Here is a 13,571-nt window from a genome sequence, read left to right on the forward strand (position 1 = left end):
GCTCCACATGTGCTGTCATGTCTCTGGACCATTACAGACACACACTAAGAAATTCAGACCTAGCATTTGTGCAATAGAAAAACTTGATGAGTTGGCCTCTGCTATTCAGCACTAAGTACCAAACCCCATCTTTTCCTGTTGTAACCGAATGTCAAGAGTAACTGAGTTCAGTAATTGCACACAGAAACACTCATGTCTAGTACAAGTCACCTATATTTAAAATAGAGAAAGAGTGCATGTATGTGTATAGCAAATAATGAACAATTCAGTGAGAAGGCTCAGGACTGTCCGTGGCAGGGAATGAGACAATCTACTGCTTCTCTCCAAGGCTCTGTGACCCAACTGCAGGAGGGATCTGATCTGCAAATTGCATCTTTTAGCAATCAGCGCCCTCAACTTACTGATTTCAGTGGGATTTGAGAGCAGTTGATATCAAACCTTTCATCAGTCACAAGTTTCCCCTAGACATAAGGACATGCAGTTCTGGAAAGCAAGACTTTGACATAAGCTGGAGGTTTGATGTCAAGAACAAGTGGGAACTGCACAATCAGAAGCTTCAATCTAACCACTGGTATCTGGCAAGACAAAGCAGCAACACATTCAAGTTTGTCTCTTTTGGAATATTCCTTAAAACTTTATCATATGATTCTTCTGCTCCAGAAGAATTAATCAAATATTAAAAACTATACTAAGGGATGCTGAAAGACATTCTCAGTAGAACAGCCAGATTTGCCTGCAATTAAGAGTGAATGTTCTTCATTTTGCAGTGATACTTTATTTACTGGGATTTCAGTTTCATACAAGTCAGGAAAAAAAAAAAAAAAGATTTTTGCCAAGTGGCCTTCAGGTATTATAATAGGAAGGGTGTTTGCAGAGAGTTTGGAAACACAGATCCTGTTCTAAAGAGAGTCTCCATGCACAGACAGATGCCACACCAGCACTTGCATGGATGTAACCCCAAACTATTTGGTGGCTCTCTGAAGGTCTGCAGTAGCTCAGAGTGAAGAAATGACTGTTACATTGATGAAGAACATGGTGCAAAGTTTGTGTGGAAAGAGACAGGGAAAACAGATAGGAATAAGACCCAGCTCAGGGAATGAAGAGATTACAGTGATACAGCAAATATGTAGGAATGGTTGGAAAAAGCAAGTGTGTGCACAACTGAGAACTCTGGAGGGAGCAAAGAATCCCACAGGTTAGACAACCAAAGCATTAATTGCAATAAGCAGACATTATGAACTAAGAGTTGAAGTCAGCACAGAGATCTAAAGTGTCAACTTGCATTTAAAGACTATCATAGTTAAAAGCATTCACCAAATTGCATAATAGACAAATGAAATGAATTGAAAGAGTAATCTGTGGAAATAGACTCAGAGAGAGGATTGTAAGGATTTTTTTTTTTAAATCCTGCTCCCAAACTCTTTTATACTCAAGGAAAAAAAATCTTAAATCCCATTTCCTGCCACTGTAGGGCTAAAAAGTTAAAACCATATTTCATAGCAGTTAACATGAAACAGGATTACTTTGCCGACTTGTTCTTAAAGAGCAAATACATTTTAAAAACTAGATTTGGAAGGAGGTATATTTCTTTCTGACAAATCCTTTGACAAGAAGCAGGATGGAGAAAACATATTTTTCTCTATGACTTCTGGGGATGAACGGAATTTAAAAGTTGTTGCCCTCAGTAGAACTGATGTACTCTTCCAACTGGACTTCTTTTGTTCAGTCATTCACTGACTTAATATGAATAATCGTGCTTTTCTCCCCTACTCAGATGAAGTACTTGCACTCTTCTCAATGAAGGCAAAAGAAATGCTTTGTTACCATTAAGTTTAAAACAAGACAGGAAGGTCTTAGGAAGAAGATTCAATGCCCCATCGAAAGGAATAACTTCTTAATGCCAGCCAGGGAACTGCCTCCTGAAAAAAGAAAGATTCAAACCCACCCCTACCCAAGCAGACATGCCAGCCGTCTCTGACACAGCAGTATCACAGTCTGTGAGGGACTTCCCTGTGTCAAAGCCTTTTGCACAGAGAGCACTTGGGCAGTGAGTGTGTGACACATCCAGAGAGACTCCTCATGTCTTGCCCGTTTTCTCTTGAGCCTCTGAACTGTGACCTCAAAGCAAATGAATCTGAGAAGAAAATACATTAATCAGGCATTCACTCAGCCAGGCTCGGGATTTTTAAAGCAGGGATCTGAATCAGCTCTCTCACCTCCCACTTCTTTCCTGATACAATTAGTCAGCATCTGCCGCGGCAGCCAACCCGCTGCCTCTCGGAGGGGGGGACAAGCAGCTGCAACTCCCTTGCCCACTGCTACCTCCTGCCAGGCTGCAGAAAGGTGGAGAACAGCCCACTGAATTCATCTGGTGAAGGTCAGCATCCCTCCCCTGTGCTCAGGGGAGCGAGAGGAGCTGAGAGCAGCTACCACTCACAGCCCCTTTGATTCCCTGCTCCAGCCCAAGTGCGGGTTCAGACGTGTCCCAGCCACACCTCTCCCCACCTTGGGCCAAGGCCATGCCAGCTCTACACACCTGTTGGAGGCTTCCCCACATTTTAAGGGAATCCCCAGAAGGGGATTTGCAGGTGCTCTGCTCCCTTCAAAGAGTTCAGGCAACAAATCAGCCTGGGAAATTGGACCCACAGCATTCGGTGTGGCCCTCTGACCTTTTCCGAAGTGTTCTCAGCCCACCAGGCTGGCGGGAGCTGAGAGTTTTGAAAGAAGCATGTGCTTTTAAAATCCAGTTGAATTTTTGCTAGGGAAACTTTACAAAGGCATCATTAGGGTATCCACAGGAGTTTTTCAGTTTTGGGCTGCAGGTGATTACAGCAAATAAACAGGTGGGCAAGTCAGGGTTGGAAGCGGGCTTCTACTTACAGCCCACCCCACCAGGCCCCTGGAAAATAAGTACACCCCCCAAGCAGTTCTGTTTTACCCAACAGCTCTAAGGCTCCAGCCCCACTCCTAAGGTCTGATTGTGCAAGCTCTTACTCCAGCAGTCACACCGAGTTCAAGCAAAGTGCCTGAGTAAGCATTTGCAGAATCTGACCCCCCCAGCCAGTTATCTATACGGCACCTATTTGCGCCTTGCATTGCAAGCTCTTTAGCCAGGGACATGGGCTGGGAGTATATTGTCTGCTGCAATGTGCTTTATCTCCATTTATAGCATTAAATCTAATTTTTGGTGCCAAGTGCAGCATTACCCTTACAATGACATCTATTAAAGACAGTTTTCCCTGAAGACTCTGGTTTGACCAACAAGCAGTTTGCACTGTTCATTTTTTTTATTTTACTGCAAAACCACCGTGTTCATACTACCTCTCCACTTCTTTAATTTCAAGTATTTTCTTAAAAAAACAGTATGACAGGCACTGAATTACAGAAATCCCACATCCTGGCATTACACTGACTTCACTTGAGATGATGCCATCCTTCCTTCCCTGAAGATTTAAAAAACTAGGAAGTTAAAACAAATTTCAAACAGCAAACTTGACTGCTTAGTCTCCAGTAATGTGTAAGTTTAGCAGAGGCAGACTTGCTTTCCCCATGCCATCAGCAGCATTCCTGATGGGCACCCAGCCCCTTCCCCCCTCCCAAGGCACAGAAGAGGAGGGCTGGGACAGCAGCATGGCACAGCATGGAGCAGTTCTTATGGAAAAAAAATCTGCAAGTTCCCCTGAAATGCTGCGTCCTGCATGCCTCAAAGGACAGCTGCTACCTTCTCACTTACAAAAACGTGACCCCAGCCAGTCAATCTACAGCACTAATGCTGGCAGATACCCTCCCACTCGTCACTTTTGATGGTCAAAGCCATTGTAATGAAGAAGCTTCCCCTCCACCTCAGAAGGGGATGTGCTTTGCTTTTGCTCCAGGAAGGTTTAGGGAGGGTGCTTTGGGTTTTTGAGGTTTTGGTGAAGGTACAACCCAAGCTGTTTTAGATAAACACAGAGGTAGCATAAGTCCATGTGTAACCACAGAGGAAGCAAGCACAAATAGGCAAATGTTCTGAATAATGGCAGTAGATGCACATGGAAACTTGCTTGGACTCACCTGGACTCCTTTCCCCCTTTCTTGTTCAACCAGTTACGGGATGGGGCACATCCCAGGCCTCTGGCATATGGTATTAGATGCTCTGGGCATTAGTAGAAAACTACTGATAAGTCTTTTGAAATGGTACAGCTGGTGTCATGTAACCCAAGTCCCTGCTGATATGAACCCTCAAAATTTGGAAGGGAGAGGGAGATTTTATTTCCTACAAGCGAAAGACAGAAACTGAAGTGCTTAATCAGTTATTTGAGCGAACTGGGAGAGGAAGCTGCTTTGTTGGGCTGTGGCCACGGCTTCTGCTCTGTTAGGGAAGAACCCGTGGGCACCTTTCGGAAAGTCACATAAACATCTCAAAAAAGGTTACATGAAGATGCCAGAGGCACAGCTGTAACTCACAGATTACTAACTATGACATCATTTTGAGATCTTTGGCTGGAAGGGATCTCTTTTCTGGATAGGCATATATTTTAATTCCATAATCCAGTGATCACTGTTCCAGTAGTACCCTTAAAATATTTTTTCCTTCCCTGACTGTCCTCTGTTGTTAGTTACACCTCTACGCAGCTTTTAAATAACTGCACAATTTCCAGTACTACAGCTCTGTCAAATATACTGGTTTTCTCTGCTTTTGGTTCCCCTTACAAAGACACTGAATTATTAGTACAGCATTAGTACAGCATCCTGCACGATTAACAGGGTGAAATATTAGACAATGGGAACTACTACTGTTATTTACTGTTCATTAAATGCTAATGGAAATTCAGCCCATCCTCAAAATATCATGGCCTTACACAGGCAGAGGTAGGGAGGTACTGACAGATCAAATGATTTTTCCAGATTCAAACAATAAATCAGTGGCAAGCAAATTCTCACACTCAGCTCTTTGTTTTAGTCACCAAAACAGAGACTGTCAGAGTGAAGCTGATGGTCCTCTCTTCACACTCAGGTCACTCTTTCCCTCGCTCAGGAGCTGAGGAATATCAATATGGCAATTAAATCCATCACTTACAAGTAGCAACCAGAAACTGGGAGACCCAGCCTGACTGGAATAAGCCAGCTGACTGCAGCTACTGAAAAGAGGTCCACACTTGGGGAAATACTCAAGACATTCCTTCTCCAAGGCACCACCCATAATAACAGGCCAACAGTCTCAAACACCTCTGCATCTTGGATGGATACGCAGAACCGCATACATTAAACTGCTTTTCTTGGAGCTCATTTCAGAATGCTGCCAGCTTGTAAACAGCAGAGTCAGTTTTGCTGCCAACACAATTTTTACCTAGAGCAAACGGAAGTGCTTTTCCAAGAATTTCCAAGACTGTTGCGTCACGCTGAGCACTGGCATTGCACCACACAACCCGGGGAGGGGAGACACAAATACAAGCTGCTGCTCGGCACACCCTGAGAGGGATTTTTTAGAGGTATTTCTTTATTTCCAGGAAGAGACTCTCAGTGCAAAACAGACCTTCCAGAAAGTCCCCTGTTCACTGTAGGGGAGTACAGTCTCGTTAATACTTTCAATGCTGTAGCAAAAAGTGAATAATTTTTATAGCCGGCACGTTTCACTTTTCATTACACTTTTGAAAGCCTTGTTTGATAAAGTACAGTGGAGACTAAGAAATGTAGCATTTCTGAAGGACTGGAGAGCAATCTTCTCTAGCCTCCTTCCCCCACTGTGGCTTTCGCATAATCCTTTGGCAACTTTACCATTCTGAAGCTTTATTAGAATTATGTGTATGATGACAGCATTTACAGGCTGTTGCTAAGGTCAGGGTCCCATTATGCAAACTTTTAAATATGATGAGCATTTATAAGATAAATATACGAGACAAACCAAGGACATTGTCTTCTCCATACTTTAAAGATGAAGAAAACTGAAGTTGCCTAACTTCCTTCATGACCATAGCGTGGAAAAATTAAACCAGGGACAGAAGCAGAGCTCCTTAGAGCACAAGCTTACCCTGAAGAATTAACTGTGGGCAAACATTCAGCCACTGCACCAATTTATAAAAGTAAATGCTTATAACCAAGTTTTCTGGGTAAAACTTTTCAAGTCATAATTTACATTACTTTTAAAACACACTCAGGCAAACACCAGTCCACTGACATCTGAAGAATTACGCTATGACTCTCACTCTCATGCCAGAATTCCCATTATTGAGCATTTTGGTGCTATGGTTCTGGAAATGGACACTTCATAGATGTGGACACAGATTTATAGTTTTTAGTGGATTCCCTCCCATCTACAACTTTGGTAGATATTTTCCCTGCCTAGAAGACCATCCACGTTTTTCTTTGAAAACTGGGCATAATCATATTGCTAATATCACATTGTCTAAGAACATGTGAACTGCCTAGAAAAGAACAAAGAGTTTTTTCAAGGACTTGAGAAGTTTAAGCAAAAAGTTCCACGTGAGGAACATTCTGGATACTTTGTAAAGGTAAACAGAAACAAGGAAAAACAAAGCATCTCATCCTTCCAGGGGTAGGAGAAATACAAACAGCACAAATTTGAGTCTCACTATACACTGGGATAATTTCAAACCTTCTTTTAAATGGTCTTGTTTAAGTCAGTCTTCAGTTGTATGTGTTTGCTAGTGAAGTTTTGACGAAAATCAGTCCCTAAACAGAGAAAACCACTACTTTCTTATTTCATCACTCTGGGCAGTTCACTAAACCTTCGCATCAGAGAGGCTGTTTTTTTCAGTTTTAGTTCAATAACCAGTTCTTTCAGACTGCAGAAAGCAACTGAGATTTGAGGAGAGGCAGGACAGAAAAGACTACTGCCCTCCAAATCAAAACTAGGTGTTGGAGACTAGTATCTGCTAGTTCCAAACTAGAAAAGAGCAACATAACTAAAAAATAATCTGTTCCCTTTTGCTCTAAGAACACTTCCTTTGCTCTGCATTTAAACTGGAGCTGAATAAAAATCACAGAATAAGTCACATAGGACCTCAGGAGGTCATCAGAAAGTATTTTGATAAGAAAGTATTTTCTAAATATTTTTACTTAACACTTCAAAATACTCAGGTTTAGTATTTCATTGAATTTAATGCCATATAAGAAGTTGCTTGAGCCACTTCTCAGAAACAATAAGCCAGTAAATTACTTTTGGTTTTGATTTGCATGTTAGATCATAGCCTGAATGTGTTAAACCCTGCTTAAGAGAAAATAACATCAAATTTACTTTAAAGTTATTTTTAGTTGCACATCAACATGTTTTAATAGGTACAAACCAGTGACATCCAGTCTTTCTGCTGGAGAGTACCTACCACATAGACAAACAAGCAAGCTTTAAAATCAGGTTTCTTGTCGGCTGATTTCAATTCTCAGTTAAAACTAGCAATGCAAACTACTCTATTCTGTTCTTTATCGAACAAGAGAAAAGATTTCCAAACTGTCAAACTGGCTGGTGGCATCTTGACAGCAGATGGGAATGCAGTAAGAGCAGTCCTACATGGCAGTGCCTTTATGTGACTCCTGGAAAACTGAATCCCCTCACTGAATGGTTCTTTACACAATGAGAAATGAGCACACGTTTAGGGGAAGGAATCTGCTGTACACCCATGTCATCTTAAACCAGTCCAGGAATGAATGGGACTAGCCCAGCATGAAGAGCAGAGTCAGGCTGTTTACCACGAGGCCTCTCCCCAGTCAGTCCATCTTGTATCCTTTTTAAACTCATGGCAAAAGACTGATTTGAAGACAATTTTATCTTGCACAGTGTTTGGTTCAGTGGGGGAAGGGAGCGGATAGAGCAAACTGATGTATTATGGAAAGCCATCCCCTTCTCCCTTACCCAGGGGACTGAAGGACAGCAAATGCCTCGGGCCAGTGTACTGACATGAAATGCTTACTACCTCCCATCCAGAACCTGGGCAAGGACAACACTGGCAAGTTTTTCCATCCAGTGTCTAAAGCTGGAAGATCAAGAGGGGATTGTTCCTAGCTCCTGCATAGATCTCTCAGAACATTCAGCAACAGAAGCAAGAAGTTCACTCTGTTTTCAGGGCTACTCTTACTGTGAGAGTTCCCTGATGACATTTTTGAGCAACAGACTAACTCCTTGCACTTCTCTAAACAATTCTTACTGCCAGCTGAAGACTCAGACCCTTCCTCTCCCAGCTTAGCTGTATGTGCATGTGTCTTCTGACACTTTCTGCAGCCAAGCTCAGCAGTTTGTCTTTTCTCTGTTACCAAGAGAGCAAGTGAAGGAACCCCACAACGGGTCCATTTCCGAACGCCTGCTTGAGGTTTTCAGTTTAAAAGATCACTTTTTAGGCCCTTCAAATCCTCAGGGTGCACATCCGAAAATGTGATATAATACAGATGTAATCCTGGATAAAGTACATTCCCCACCCCTTTCCATTAAGCAAAATCAGTAACCAGAATCCCTGTTTAGGATTTGTGATTACAAGGATCACCCTCCGCCCTGCCCTGGTCAAACAATACAGGCTCCAGGAAAGCATGAGAGCCGTCATTTCAATAACGCAAAACCCTGTCGCTTCCACTCCAGAACAGCTGACTTGAAGTGCATGGTAGGCTGTGCTTATTAAGAAAATGAGAAATCTGATATATAGAAAGAAAACACTATGTGAGGATTAATCCTGGATTGCAGTTTGTGGCCAGCACTGGGCCGTCATCCAAACACAGATGAAAAAGAACAACATTTCTCCCACCTGTCACTTACAGCAGGTACAGCTATTGCAGTGTTGTAGTCTTCTCCTTTACAGCTATTGTAACAACTCATTTTGTACCAGCTTAAAATTCAGGATTAACCTCACTGTTTCATTTCTTCCTTGTTTTGTGGGAGCCAGCACTGGAGGGTGAATTTTCTTTCCAGGAATTACAAACAAGAAGCGTGAGTAACTTACAAGTTTGGACAGCTAGCACAATACACATACACTTCAAGGAAAGAAACCCAGCTTAAAACTGGCATCCTGTTGGAACCTGGAGATGCTAACTGAACAAGAAAATACAACTCTCAGGAACATCTTTTTAACGTTGTTTCTGCTGCTTTTGGGAGAACTAAGCACGCTGTCACTGCTGATTAAAAGAGACTCGAGTGAACCAATGCAGCTTCTTCACCAATGAGCTACTGCACAGCAGAGTGAAATCCCTATTGCAATGCATTGTCCTTGCTCCTGATACTACAGCAAGACAAAAACCAATTTAAGCAGCTCTAGTGGCTCAATCACTGGTAGTGTGATCATCACCAAACCAAAGGAGAAATCATCTTTATTTTTTAAAATATATTCTCCTGCTTACGGTTGGGTCGACGCTCTGTTGTTGCAATCCCACAGCTGAGCCCTGTTAATTTTTCTCCAAGCCCAGCAGGGAAGGCATGTCCACTGATGCTGAAATGGTCCCTTCCCATTGAGCTTCGCCTGTCACAATACAGCCAATATAATGGCTATGTCACAAATGTGATTTTGCTTTCTCCTGCTCCAACACCACATTTGCTGCAGGCTGAAATGCCGCTTTGTGGCAACGTTCTTCCCCAGCTGTTGTCAGAAGCTGCAGTTTTGCTCGTACACTTTATCAGTCAGATTTGGTTTGGGGATGAGAAACTTGGGTTTCTGCAGAGAAAACATGACAACCCCATCCTACCAATACCTCTGCCTGTCAACACACGATATACTCATCAGACTGGATGAGAGGGTTAAATGCTGCAGTCAGCACAAACAGGAGCTCTGATACGAAGGCAAATGCACCTCGGTTTTCAAACATTATCCCATTTCCCTACATCTATCATCAAAGAAGGCAGCAGGAGCTCAAAGAATAGCCATGTACTATTTTCTGCAAGGTCAAAGGAATGTACAACATACAGTTTTATGTTTGACAGTTCTTAATTACTATGGACTGTAAAGATGCTGGAAAACGGGAACTCTCATTGCAAGATCTGCTGTTCACAACTTCAAATTTCATGCTGTGACCACCAATTTTGGGCTGCGGTGGCTGTTTTACAGAGTTTAAAATCCATCATACAGCCAAACTGCTTAGCATTAGGTTGTGTTCTAGTTATTTTAAACAACTAATCGAAATAAACTGAACATGTACCCTCCTGGAATCAGGCCTCTCACCTTCTCTTTCTCTCCTCTCTCCCCCCACCCCTTGTCACACATCGGCTTCTGCCAAACAATTCAGCACTGACACTACAGCACATCACGTGATACCAAGTGCTTCAAGCATCTTGCAATACTTATTACTATCTACACATCCATAAGTCATTCCGCCCAGCAACGTATGTGAATACTAACATGAGATGTTTCTTTATGCATTAAAGATTTAGAGCTCTCGCGGATCCTTGGAAGAAGCTTTTCCACCAAACACTGAAAAATCATCCCTTTTATGTACGTGCGTCTCATCTGCATTTCACGTAGATTAGGAAGCATGACATAGGGAAAACCTGCCGTATCCTCGGATTCTCCCATTCCTCCTGCTTACACTCCTGTGGCCACACAAGTCTGTAGTGATTAAGCAATGGATTTTAGACGCCAGAGAATAAGGCACTTAACACGGGGTGTCCCTTCCCGTGTTAGAATGGAAAGTAACAAATGTAAGAGGTTGCTTATTCTTAATGCTGATCTCCTCCAGAGCTAAAATGATATGTCAGTAGCAGGTGGCAAGTTTGAAGACGCCCCCCTCCTCCTTTTTTTTTTTTTTAATAAATATAACAAAGGGCACACAGATTTGACCTAATGGGTCAACCATCAAAAGTTAAACTGATTTAAATAATTAGACCTAGAATGTCAGGCACCACTGCAAATAATTGCTCCTAATGCTTTTAGGATTAGATTGCTAATGAAAAGGCGCAAAAAGGAGGCCACTTGCAGTTGTGGAAATAAGTCAATTTTCTTTCCATATGTCATTTTCCCCATGTAGATTTGCTGTGAAATCCTAAGGAGTCATTTACAGCTTTCTCTCCAGAGCCACTGTAGTATATTACAATAGTTCTGAGTCATAAAAAATAGTAATAAGTCATCTTGAAATATTAGTTGTTTATACACTGTATTTATCAGGCACAGCAAACATCTGCTCATAGTTCTGACATTTTCCAATGAAAGTGACTATTGCATATTGTTTTCCCCTTTAATTTGTGGAAAAACTTGGGAGCTATTCAAATATAAACAGCATTCTGCAACAAATTTAAACCAGTTTTGGTCAAAGGACAGTTCATTAGCAGAATGTAATTCTGATGCTCTTAACTGGTTTCTGGCTGTTCTCTCAGATTTATTCTAACAGCAAAGTTACATCCTGGGTGATTTCGGTAACTGTCTGCTAAAACACTTAGTTCCACATATAATTCATTAATTCTATGTAAAGGTGTGTACACCCCCGCCCCACTCGCAGATACTAACGCCAAGTTACCCGCCAATGGACGCGCCGAGGCCACCCGAGTTCTCCAAGGCTGTGGACTTGGAAGCAGAAAGTTTCGAGTGTCCGGCCCCCGGGTGTACATCCGCGCTCCGCGGGGCCAGGCGCGGTGTCCGGCGGGCGCGGAGCCCCCGGGAGGAGCGCGGCTGGCGGCCCCGATAACGGGGGGCGCGCCGAGAGCCGCCGCCGCCGCCGTGCCCACTTCCACCTGGGACCCGGCCAAGCAGAAGTCAATTATTGACTTCCCCGCCGGCTCTCGCCCCGTATCGAAGGGGCCGGGCGCGGGCTGGGCGCTGCGGGCACCGCGGGGCTCCCCGGGCCGCGCACCGCGCAGGGGGCCGGCACGCTGCCTCCCCCGCCCCCACTCTCCCCGCCGGCTTGGCTTTGCTTTTAAATGCAACCAGAAAAAACACACAAAAAGCCCGGCTCCCCCCGCCGCCGAGCTGGCACCGGCACCGGCGCGCCGGGGGATGCAGAGCCCGGTCCGGCTCCGCGGCGCCGCTCACCCGGACCGGGCAGCCGCGGGCAGCCACCAGCCCTCCCGGTTCCCTCAGCTGCGATGTCGAGCGCCTCGGCAGCAATATTGCCAGCCTGGACGTACTATTTAAATTTTAAATTTTTTTTTTCAAATGGGGTGGACAGCTCTGCGCTGGCCGGCGCGGCCGGGGAACGCGCATTTCCTGCGGGGCACAAAGCCGGCGGGCAGGGTCCAGGGAGCCCCCGGCCGCGGGAGGGTGCGCGATCCTGCTCCGTCCATTGCGTCCGAGATGGGGCCGTAACAAAAGCCAGAGACCGGCAGCGACGGGCAGAGCGAGCGGAGCCGGCGGGTCTTTCCCTCCGCGATCCCGAGCGACCGAGGGGGGCGGCGGGGAAGGGGGGAGCCAGGGCAAAAGTTCACCGCGGTCCCGGTAGGGCAGGGGGTGCTCGGTGGGGCTGGGGCCGGCGCCGGGGTTGGGTGATGCCGGCCTGGCTTGTCGCCTCGCAGCCCGGCGGATGGACCGCGGGGGGGAAAGGAGGGGATGCAAGTCCCGGGAGCCCCTTTCCTGCCCTCTCCTCCACAATGCGGCCAGATCCCCGGCACAAACACGCCCCCCGGCACCCCGGGGCTCCGCTCTCTCCTTTCGGGGAAAAATAAAATAAAATAAAATAAAATACGGCTCAGTTGCAGGGGCGAGTGGGGATGGGGAGCGGGCGGCTGCTCCGGGGCTGCCTGCGCTCCCCGCCGCTCAGCCCCACGCCGGCCAGCCCCGGCGGGCAGCAGCTGCGGCCCCCCGCCCCGACCCCACCGCCGCCGGGGAAGGGGCAGCGCACACCCGTACACACACACACACACACACACACAAATGGCACGGGAGGAGGGGGAAAGTTTCCAGCCGCTTCAGCCAAATAACCAGCATTTGCAACCCCTAGACAGGCACGGTGGCCGGCACAGCGATGCACGCCCCGGCCCCCGAAGCAACGGGGCAGCGCGCCGGGACAGCGAGGGCAGGGGGCCCGGGGCACGGAGAGAGGGGGCACGGGGAACGATCTTGGGTTTTTTTTCAATGAAAGTACCGCCGGTACCGGGCATGGCTGATGCAGGGCAGGGAACAAGGGAATACCCCCGCCACCCCGGCGACTCTCCCGAGCGGACCCGTGCAGATGGGCAAAGCACCGGGGCTGCGAATAAAGAGCGGGGGAGCGGGGCTGGGCTGCACCGCGGAGCCCGGCAGCGCCCGGCCGCCCCGCGGGACCCGCGCCCCGCGCCGCGTTACCTTCTTATTGCATCTGGAGCAGCAGCTTTTCTTCCCCTTCCCCTCTCCTCCTCTCCCTCTCCTGTCCTCTCGGTTTATACCAGCCTGTTCCTCATCTCACAGCCTTCCTCCCAGCGCCATCTTGCAAGCTTGTGACGTTGGGAGCCGCTCACCCCTGACCCACATTTGAATAGAAGCCAAAATGAAAAAAAGAAGAGGAGAGAGAGAGGGAGAGAGGAGAGAAAGAGGGGGAAGAAGAAGAAGAAAGAGCGGAACAAGGAGAGACAGGGAAAGCAGCAGCTAAGCAATTGCTGTGCCAGTGTGGAACAGCATCGGCTCCGCTCCCTTGCCAGCTAGTTTAGTAATAAGCAATTTCCTGCTGTTGCAATAAATGTTGCCGCGACGGGGCTG

General features: G+C 46.1%; 1 protein-coding gene across 1 annotated transcript in view; it reads right to left on the reverse strand.

Moving 5' to 3' along the window:
• The window catches only part of HIC2 (HIC ZBTB transcriptional repressor 2), a 71,550-nt gene extending 58,261 nt beyond the window's left edge, over positions 1–13,289 (reverse strand). Inside the window, exon 1 of the mRNA XM_050318591.1 lies at positions 13,182–13,289. The gene's annotated coding sequence lies outside the window, so the exon portion shown is untranslated. The remainder of the gene's footprint in view (positions 1–13,181) is intronic.
• Positions 13,290–13,571: the final 282 nt, after the last annotated feature.

The sequence above is a fragment of the Myiozetetes cayanensis genome, unplaced genomic scaffold (assembly GCF_022539395.1).
Source record: "Myiozetetes cayanensis isolate MyiCay16 unplaced genomic scaffold, myiCay2020 scf21, whole genome shotgun sequence".
NCBI lineage: Eukaryota > Metazoa > Chordata > Aves > Passeriformes > Tyrannidae > Myiozetetes > Myiozetetes cayanensis.